This window comes from Mastomys coucha, unplaced genomic scaffold (genome assembly GCF_008632895.1).
Source record: "Mastomys coucha isolate ucsf_1 unplaced genomic scaffold, UCSF_Mcou_1 pScaffold6, whole genome shotgun sequence".
NCBI classification, from domain to species: domain Eukaryota; kingdom Metazoa; phylum Chordata; class Mammalia; order Rodentia; family Muridae; genus Mastomys; species Mastomys coucha.
Genome location: NW_022196912.1, coordinates 72,311,261 through 72,321,126, shown reverse-complemented (window position 1 = coordinate 72,321,126; position 9,866 = coordinate 72,311,261). Strand labels below are relative to the sequence as shown.

At 41.3% G+C, this 9,866-nt stretch overlaps 1 protein-coding gene across 1 annotated transcript in view; it reads right to left on the bottom strand.

The window, feature by feature from the left end:
- Ttc6 (tetratricopeptide repeat domain 6) overlaps positions 1-9,562 on the bottom strand; it is a 189,523-nt gene extending 179,961 nt beyond the window's left edge. The window contains exon 1 of the mRNA XM_031356246.1: positions 9,439-9,562. The gene's annotated coding sequence lies outside the window, so the exon portion shown is untranslated. The remainder of the gene's footprint in view (positions 1-9,438) is intronic.
- Positions 9,563-9,866: the final 304 nt, after the last annotated feature.

Genomic DNA, 9,866 nt, shown 5'->3' with positions numbered 1-9,866 from the left:
AGACTCCTTGGAACTCAAACACTGCTGATAGAATCAGTAGGTAGACTGAGAAAGAATTTTTTGAGATGATATGAAGTATATTATAAAGGCAGAATTTGATTGATGAATATTATAAAGGCAGAATTTGATTAATAATAGAAGGTAAATGCGTTCAATACATTATGCCAGGGCCATTGGTTGACTACTTGGGAAATAATTGTACCTTGATTTACCAAAAGTAAGTCAAGATCTACTTAAGATATGGAATAATTAAATATTAAGCATTTATTTGCTTACCACTATTGATTAGACTCATATCAATATAAAAAATAGATGTTTTCCTAGTAGAAGTCATTTACTATCTAGCTTGGAAAATATGAAAAAATGGCCCTGTTTATCCATTTCTGAAACACACCTTGTTGATTCCTAAACTGAAGACCTTTGCAATGGGACAGAGCTCTCGTCTGGGAACTAAGCTTTCTTTCTGCACCAATAGACACTGGTCCTACAGACAGTTCAGCTCTGTGTACACTAGAGGTTCATATTACGGAGTGAAAATTAAAAGGTGTGGTGACTGGCACATACCTTTGATCCTGGCTCCTGGGACGCAGAGGCAGGCACATCTCTGTTGAATCTTAGGCCAGCCTGCTCTACAAAATGAGACCTTGTCTCAAAGTGGGGAGTAGAAGAGAATAAAATCTGTCTGTTGTCTGTTACCTAACCTATGACATATGAGCATTAGAAATGGGTTCTAGTGGCTTTAAGGAAGTTTCCTCCTTTAAAACTCCTCACAGTCCTTCTGCTCTCATTGTTTGCACAGGTGACAATGTGCTCAGAGGGTGACCAGCTGCAAGTGGCTAAAAAGCATTAAGTGGCAGGAAGCACAGAAGAGAGGTGCTGTGACACCTGGTGAGAGACTGGCTTCACAGTCCTGTGTACTTCCCCCTTCGCACTTCCTGTTCTGGGTGCCCTTCCCAACTTCTGGGCCCTTAGTTTGTTCCTGAAACTTAAACAAATGTCCATTGTTTAAAACTGCCATGTACATCCCCTTGAAAGCTGAATAGAAAAGGGTTTTCTTCTTATAATGGCATATATATATATTTTTTTCCTGTCTCTTGTACTGGAAGTTACATATACATATGTTATTATATATATACATATATAAAAATGTTTATGTGTGTATATATATACGCACACATATATACATATGTATATGTATATATATATATAAATGAGTAGGAATTAGGACTTGCAGATTAAATGGATGGGAGCTCCCAGTCTGGCTCTCCAGTTGGGTGGTATCCTACGGCTTATTGGATCGACTATCAGGGTGTGTTGCCTGTATTTCCCCATCCACTCCTAACACCACCAAGTAAGGAAATCACTTTTTAAAGATTCAGCCTCCCGGAAATTAAAATGCTTTCTCTTTCTCGAGGGCAATTTGCAAAGACAGGCTGGTTCTAGTTTGGAGACTCCCAAAGAAAAGTAATACAGTTGTCCCCAAGTAAAGAGATGCAGGGAGGGGTTGAATTTTCTGCTCATAATCCATGCTAGCCAAATCTACTACAGCAGTTTGAGGTGGCACAGAGTGTGCTTAAAATCTTTGGAAAGCAAGCAATGATTCCACTGTCCTGCTCTTCCCAAGTTTGGAAGTGCATCCTTTTTCCTGTCTCTTGTACTGGAAGTTCAAAGCAGTAGGCAGCAGAGGGGCCAATATCCAGCCTTTGCTCCTTTCCTACCAGGCCAGGTGAGGTATCAGGAAGAAACTCTGGCCAGAACTAGTTAGACTCTCTAGGTGCAACAGGCTCCTGTGCTTCCTGTGCTTCCTGTGGTGAACTCTATACCTTGACGCAAGCAAGCTGAACTCTGGTTCTTAGGATTATTTTCACTTCTCCTATTGGGACAGAAAAGCCAAACTACTCCAAACCCATTTGCAGGAGGGGGTGGGGTGTGTGGTTTTGTTGTTGGTGGTGGTGGTTTTTGGCTTTTGGTTTTTTGGGTTTTTTTCCCCCTTTGAGAAAAGCTCTTTCAATACAGCCCCGAGACACCTGGAAATTTCTGTGAATATAGGCTGGCCTTCCGATGGTCCTCCTGCCTCTGCTTGCCAAGCACTGGGATTACAGGTGTGTGATCCCACATTCAGTATTATGCTCCAGACTCTAAGTGAAGTAAAACTACACCAAGCACTCCCACGGTGACCTGGGCCCACGTGTGTAAAGCCCTGAAGCACAAGGAAAGGAGGCCTGCACGTTGGGCCTCGCTCCTCACAGAGCTACACTTGGCCAAAGCCCTGGGCCTCGCTCCTCACAGAGCTACACTTGGCCAAAGCCCCAGCTTGCACCGGGTTTGTTTGTCTTGTCTCTTTAATGTAGTCAGGACGCCTGGGTGGGGGATGTGACTAAGAGCAAGATTTGGGATTCAGGCTCTCTCTTAGGCCCATAGCTGAATATCATCTCTATTTCCTAAATTCATGGCACTGTCAACTTCTAACGACTTCTACTAAAGTTCCATCAGAAATGCCTAAGTCCCGGACAGCTTATCTCAGCTGGCAAAACTCCAACTCCAACAAGAAAAACAAAAATTCTCTGAAAACAGGGTTGCTTTTGAAAACTCAGTGGTAAATAGAAGACCTATTTGTGCTTTCATCAGAATTTCCTTGAAGGTATGAAAGAATATATTCTAACATATGAATAAGTCTGAGAATGAGATAACTTCTTCCTTCTTTCTACATTGTCCATAATATTTGAAGTCTTGATGAAGACAGAACCACCTCTTAAAATCAAACTTAGAACACATGTTTGTACATGCACACACACACACACACACACACACACACACACACACATCATACATGAAGGGCGGTGAGGTGGTTCAGCAGCCTTGAATGAAGGGATAATTTCTTAGAAAAAAAAATCGTACATAATAATAATTTTATGTAGTATTCAGTCTCCAAATACATGTGTATTTTCTGGGGTAGGTCTTACTATTTATTAATTTATCCTTTAATCGGTTATTGTTTGGTAAGATGAGGAAATTACCACAATTTTTGTATTTGTAAAGACTATTTGTAGCCAATAATTTGACTAATTTTTAGAGAAGGTTCTAAGCACTGCTAAGAATGTGTGATCCCTATCAGAAGTGGAATATTCTGTATATGGTGTGTCAATCTAGCTTTGATGTTTCCTTGCTGATTTTTAGTTTGGAAGTTCTACCTAGATGAGGGAGTAGAGTGTGCTGAGGTCTCTCAGTTATTATTGCATCAGGACAAATATGATTTTTTATGTCCTTTTGTGTGCTTTATAAAGCCAGGGTGCCTAAGATTCAGTGCAAACATATTTACAGTAGATGTATCCTCTGGACAAACTGTCCCTTTATTAATATGTAGTGGCCTTCTATGTCTCATCTGACTGCCTTTGGTTTGAAGTCTACTTTATCAGATATAAGGATGGCTAATCCATCTTGTTTGCAGGTTCCATTTGCTTGATGGGTTTACTTCCAACTCTGACCCTTGTATTTTGGATGTCTTCCCTAGTTTTGTGAGTTTCTTGGTGACAAAACGTAGTTGGATCCAGTCAGCCAGCCAGCCTGTGTCTACAGTTGGTGAATTAAGACCATTTATATTTTAGGTTATTATTGATAACTTTTTGTGCTTTCTGATGATTTTGTTGATCATTTTCCTGGTCCACCTGTCTATTAGGAGATCTTTTCTCCCTCTCCTGCTGATAAAGGATTTTTGTAGATTTGTGGCATTGAAGATGACCGATTCTTAGTTCTCTGTTGATCTCTTCCCTTCAAGAAATGCATTCTTTCCTGTTGTGCTGGCTAGTTTTATGTTAAGATCAGGCTGTAAGCATGCAAGCCTGTAGAGTATTTTCTTAACTAGTGATTGATGGGGAAGGGACCAGACCACTGTAGGTGGTGATATCCCTGGGCTGGTAGTCCTGGATTCTATAAGAAAGCAGACTGAGCAACCATGAGGAGCAAGCCAATAAGCAATACCTCTCCAAAGCTTCTGCATCAGATCTTGCCTCCATGTGCCTGTGCTGTTTGAGTTCCTATCCTGATTTTCTTTGCTGATGAATTGTGATAAGGAAGTGTAAACCAGATAAACCCTTTCCTCACAACTTGCTTTTTGATCATGGTGTTTCATCACAGTAATAGTAACTCTAACTAAGACAATACCTGTATTCTTGTGGATGAAACCTTTTTTAATTCTGTTTGTAGTTTTCCTTTAATAATTTTCTACAGTAACTTATTGTTGCATTAACTTGTGTTTGTCTTCAATTATCTTATTTACCCATAAATTTCTCCATTAAAATAACCTTGCTAGGTATCATGGTTGACAGTTGTTAACTTTCAAGACTTCTATAAATACACCACTTCTATTTCAAGACTGTGTTATCAGATATTAGGATGGTGACACCTGCTTGCTTCCTCATTCCATTTGCTTGAAACACATCTTTTGACATAAGGTTGCATCTGCCTTCCAAGGTAAGGCTCATTTCCTTGAGGCACAAATAGATGGGTCCTGTCTTTTAAACCAATCTGTAACTCTTTGTCTTTCAAGTGGAGAATAGACATCACTGATATTCAGAGTTGTTCTTGAAAGATGTACATTATGTTCCTTGTCATTTTGTTGTTTTGTGGTAGCTGGTGTTTTTATTTCTATCATTTGCTTACCTGTGGCTGGAAGACAGTTTGTTCTTTACTGTAGCATCATAGACACAAGTGTTTACCTTTCTTGCAGAACAAAGGTTCTTTTCACATATATTCTATACAGCTAGCTTAAGGGTTATGGATTTCTTTTTCTTTTTCATTTTTTTTTTTTTTACTTTAGATTTTTTTAACTACTCCTTAAATTATGACAGTTGTATTGGGTATAGTAAGCTGGGTTGGCTGTTGTTTACTTTCTGAGCTTGAAAATCAATCAAGATGAGAAATCTCTTATGAATATGATCTCTCCCATGCCTCACATTTTATATATGACTTGATGTTTCTTACTTTGCAAGTTTGGGTATATTTTCTTTGTTCTGTATATTTATTATTTTAATTTCAGTATTATGTGGGAAGGCTCTTTCCTGGTTTTGTCTATGTTTTCTACATGTTGCCTGAATAGGGATCTCTTCCTCTAGATCTGAGCAATATTCTGCTATTACATTTTATTGAAAACGTCTTCTAAGCCTTTAACATGAAATTGTTGTTCTTCTAAGTCAGTGTACTGTGTAGCAATTTCATCCAAATTGTAATGTTCCCTCTTGGAAGGAGAAAAGGAAGCTCATAAGGCTTAGGAAGTAAACAGAAGCCTACAGGTCTCAGAACTGATGGAACATGCAAGATCCCAAGGCTCCTGCCCTCTGTGATACAAGCAGTAACACCTGGGAGAGAAGAACCCTTCCACTGCCTGTGAGTTGCACAGGGAGCCCCAGGGATGCAACTTTCATGGGTCATTGCCCATGCAGAATAGGCTTCTCCATGACTCAACTGCCCTTGAGTCATCAGGTTTCCTGTAAGCAACCCTGGTAAACTCACTGGCTCACTAAACAAGGCTGCAGTGGAAACATTTCTTTGGTCTACAGTGCCCTACCTGGAGTGCATAGGCATGAATTCAAGTCTCTCAGAAAGAATCACAGGGCATGAATCACGGGTTGATTTCCATGATGCCTTATAGGTCTCACATGTTTCATTCATACAGTTTTATTAATTTATCTTCATAGTTAACTGAATGCTTCATCTCCCATATGTTGTTTTCAAGCCCTGATAGTCTGTCTCCCCATAGATCCAGAGGTTTTTATTTAACTTCTTGAATTTTTCATTTCCAGTTTGTTTGCTTTACTATTTTTATCTCTTTATTGAATTCTACTTTCATATCCTATATTGACTTCCTTACTTCAGTCAGCCTTTTTTGTTATCTTGGGATTTATTTAGGTGTTTGTGTCCTTTTTGATTTCTTTGAACATATTTATAATCAGTCTTTTGAATTCCTTGTCTGGGATGTCATTTACTTTTCTTTCCTTGGGAGGCCATTTAATTGGGATTGGTAATTTCTGGAGCAATCAGATTACCTTGGTTTTTGCTTGTTTGTTTTGTTTTGTTTTGTTTTGTTTTTTGCTTTTTTGGAGGGGGATTGGTGTGTGTGTGTGTGTGTGTTTTGTATTGAGACTTGCACACCTGGAGTTTACCACTGAATGAATATTTTAAATTATAATTATTTTAGTGACACTGGATGCAGTGCTCAAGACAGATTATGTTGAGGTAAGGTTGAGGCATCACCTCTCTGCCATCCTTTGTCAGGATGTCAGACTAGGATGCCAAATTCCATTCCTAGTACTCCCCTAAGAGTAGAATACTATCAAAAATTGGGGCCTCCATATAAATCCAGTGTTACTCAAATCAAAACAATCCCCTCTTAAGCACTCACCATTTTAAGAAGTCAAGAAGAATGACAGAACCTTGCACAATAAGAGTCTAAGGCAGTGGCTTGAACCTGTGGGTCAAAACATCTTTGGGGATTGAATGACCCTTTCACGGGGACCGCCTAAGACCCTCAGAAAACACAGACACTGATATTCCAATGCACAACAGGAGCAAATTACAGTTATGAAGTAGCAATGAAATAACTTAATGGTCTCGGGTGTCACCATAACATAAAGAATTATGTTAAAGAGCCACGCAGCATTGGGAAGATTGGGAACCAATGTTCTAAAGTAGGAGTGTGAAGGAAAAAGAGTAAGAGATGAGTAGAGAATAGGAGAAATAAACAAAAGGTGGAAAACAGTAGGGGAAAAAAAAGGAGAGATGAGGTAACTTTGACTGAAGGTCGAATAATGAGTAGGAGGTTTGGAAATGCAATCAAGTAGCCTAAAACAATCCCAGCTGTGAGACATCCTCAACACGTGGACACCATAAACCAAGCTAGCTCATGTTCTGGAGAAAAGCATATCAAATGAGGAAAGTAAAGAATGAATGTGCGAATAGTGAAAAGGTAAAGAAGGGGCGGAGGTACTAGGAGAACAGGACGAGACAGAGCTAGCCCGAAACACTAGCAATGAGTATAGATAGAAGATGAATAACTGCAGAGGGGAGAGCTGGGTGGAGGGACACCATCTGAATGCTCTGCTCCTTGCTGCTCCAGCCACAACCCTGCCTGTTCCTCTGCGGCCCCCAGATGCCAGTCACACCCCTGGGCAGTTCTTTGTACAGATGTTTCCTGGCTGTCATTCAATATATTGGGTTGGGTTGCTGGAGAGATGGCTCATCGGTTAAGAGCACTGACTGCTCTTATAGAGATCCAGAGTTCAATTCCCAGCAACCACATGGCGGCTCACAACCATCTGTAATGGGATCGGATGCCCTCTTCTGATGTGTCTGAAGACAGCTACAGTGTACTCGTATACATAAAATAAATAATTTTTTTTTAAAAAAAAAATATTGGGTTGGGATTGCTGTTCTCCATGGTAGGTAGGGGGTCCTTTGCAAGGCTGGGTCACAAACACTGGAACTATCTTTCTTTACAGATTTAAAGTGGAAATCTGAACCATTATTTCATACCCACTAGGCAATTCTTTCTGGTGTCAGGTGACCGGGAACCTATATCTATGTTCTCCAAAAGATGCTGGCTCCATCCAGGTTTCTGCCTCACTGAATACTGCACAGTTTCTTCCCCATAATTTAGAGGTATTCTGGTCAGGTTTTAGAGTGTAATAGTGACACTTGCTCTGAGTTTCCTAAGAGTGCAGTGCGCTGGGGGCCTGGGGCCAATGTGGATTTGTTAAGCTAGTTTCTCACTGTGGCTCTGTTTGTTTATTTGCTTGATTGTTTCTAATGGCTGTTTGTTGCTTCTCAGGCAGAATGCTGGCAGAGATTTTTTTTTTCATTTACATCCCAAACTGTCTCCCTTCTTCCCTCTTTTTTTCTTTTCCTTCCTCCCTTTAAAACATCTATTATTGAGAATAGAGTAGAGAATTTCTGAAGTTGTCTGTCACCTGGTCACTTCCTGTCTCTGGAAGGGGAGAACTCCTCTCTCATACCAACCCCTCCAGGAAGGACTCCAGATCTTTTGTTTTTTTCTGCTTTGCAACAATTTCTATTTTGCTTTGATACTAAGCTTGAAATGCTTGGCCGCCAGCCACCTATTCTGACAGTACTTATCAAACTGTCCCATTTATTCTCTGGAGATTGTAGCAGGCTATGTTGGCTCCTTATCTACAGACTGCAAAAAATAAATCCCCAGCAGACGTTTTTAGCAGAAATAACAAGCTAATTCTAAAATATTTTCAAATACCCTAAAATCATCCAAATAATTTCAAAAGGAAAGACAAATCTAGACAATTTACAGTATCCTGTTCCAAAACTTACTACAGGGCCAAGCATGACGGAACATGCCCATGAAGCATGTCCCTGAGAGACGAAGACAGGGGGCAGGGAGAGTGACACTCAGGTTAGTCCAGGCTATATAGTGAGACCCTGTCTTAAACAGAAGCACAAAGAAGCAAAAGCCATATTACTACAGTAAACTAGGTCATTGGGAAAAGAGCCTAGACAAGCCACCATCCTGAGTCAATGAAGCCAGACAAAAGTGAACATACTATCTCCTTAACACTATAGAGCACACAGCCACCTCTGCAGTGTCACCCAGCAGACCTCAGGGGCTGCCGGGAGGGAGAGGGGTGAGAGCAGGTGTGGATGGCAGGGTGAACGGAAAGGGGGCAAGATTCCGTTATCTCGATTGTAGCAGTTGTTTCAAAGGTGCATATCTGTCAAAATTCCTTAAACTGTATACCTGTGTGTACTTGACAGCGGGTAGACTCTACCTTTGTGCAGCTTTACTGCTTATAACTCACACCACTACTCAAAGGTGTAAACAGGAAAAGAGCAAGTCATAAACGTTCATATTTGAATGCTTTAAGTTCATCTAACACAAATCAGCAAAAAGATTCACTTTATCCAAAGTCTTCAGTCACAAACAGCCCTTACAGTAAGCTCGTAGTATCTCGTTCACTCCCAAACTCAAGACCAGCAGTTCTCTACTCTGAGCTAGACAGCCTCCACTGCGCATTCTCACCTAATTGTGGTTAAGGTTTCTCCAAAACAAGCTGTCCTGGCTCAGGGTGGCCGAGATGGTCAGCGATGACATTAATTCCCTGCACTCTGAACTGTTACCCTCCCCACAGCTATCTTGATTCCTCACCCTCGTTTCCCCTTTCGCGGTTCCCAGAAGCCTAGTCTACCTACCTCTACTGGAAGTTCTCTAGCTCCTCTTCAATCCATGCCCGTTTCACCCAAAGAAATGTCCCTTTAGCGCAAGTTTATAGCCTACAGAAACCCATCGACTACTCCAGCCTCGATCAGTCTGTATTTGACACCTTTGTGAAGCTGGAACTCACCAAAGTGGATGAGAGAGCGGGAACACTGGCTCAGCCAATTATCAGAGTGTCTCTAGAGTCCAAAGCCTCTGCTTACCTGGCTGGTTCAGGAGGTCCAGAACTTCTCCCAGCTGCTGCTGATGGACCAGATACCCCAGCAACTGCCAACACCCAAGGAAGCCCAGACAGGCTCTACCAGCTAAATAGGGAAGAAAGGACCGGCTCCCTTGTTGCTTAGCAACAAGCCTTGCCTCGAGGAGGTTCTGGCTTCAACTCCTGAGCTCTGCACATGCTCCACTCTCAACCCCTGACACAGTGGATCGCCTAAGACTTAGTGTCCAGAAATCAGTTCCAGGCCCTGGTTCCAGCAGCTTAAACCCCCTTCATGAGAAGTCTCCGTTCAATGGATGGTAGAAACGGGTCCCAAGAGGAAACCTGGTCACACATCACCTACAACAGCTGCTTTTCCCAGAATGGCCAACAGCCCAGCTTAATGAACCATTTATAACACCTTTCCTTATACAG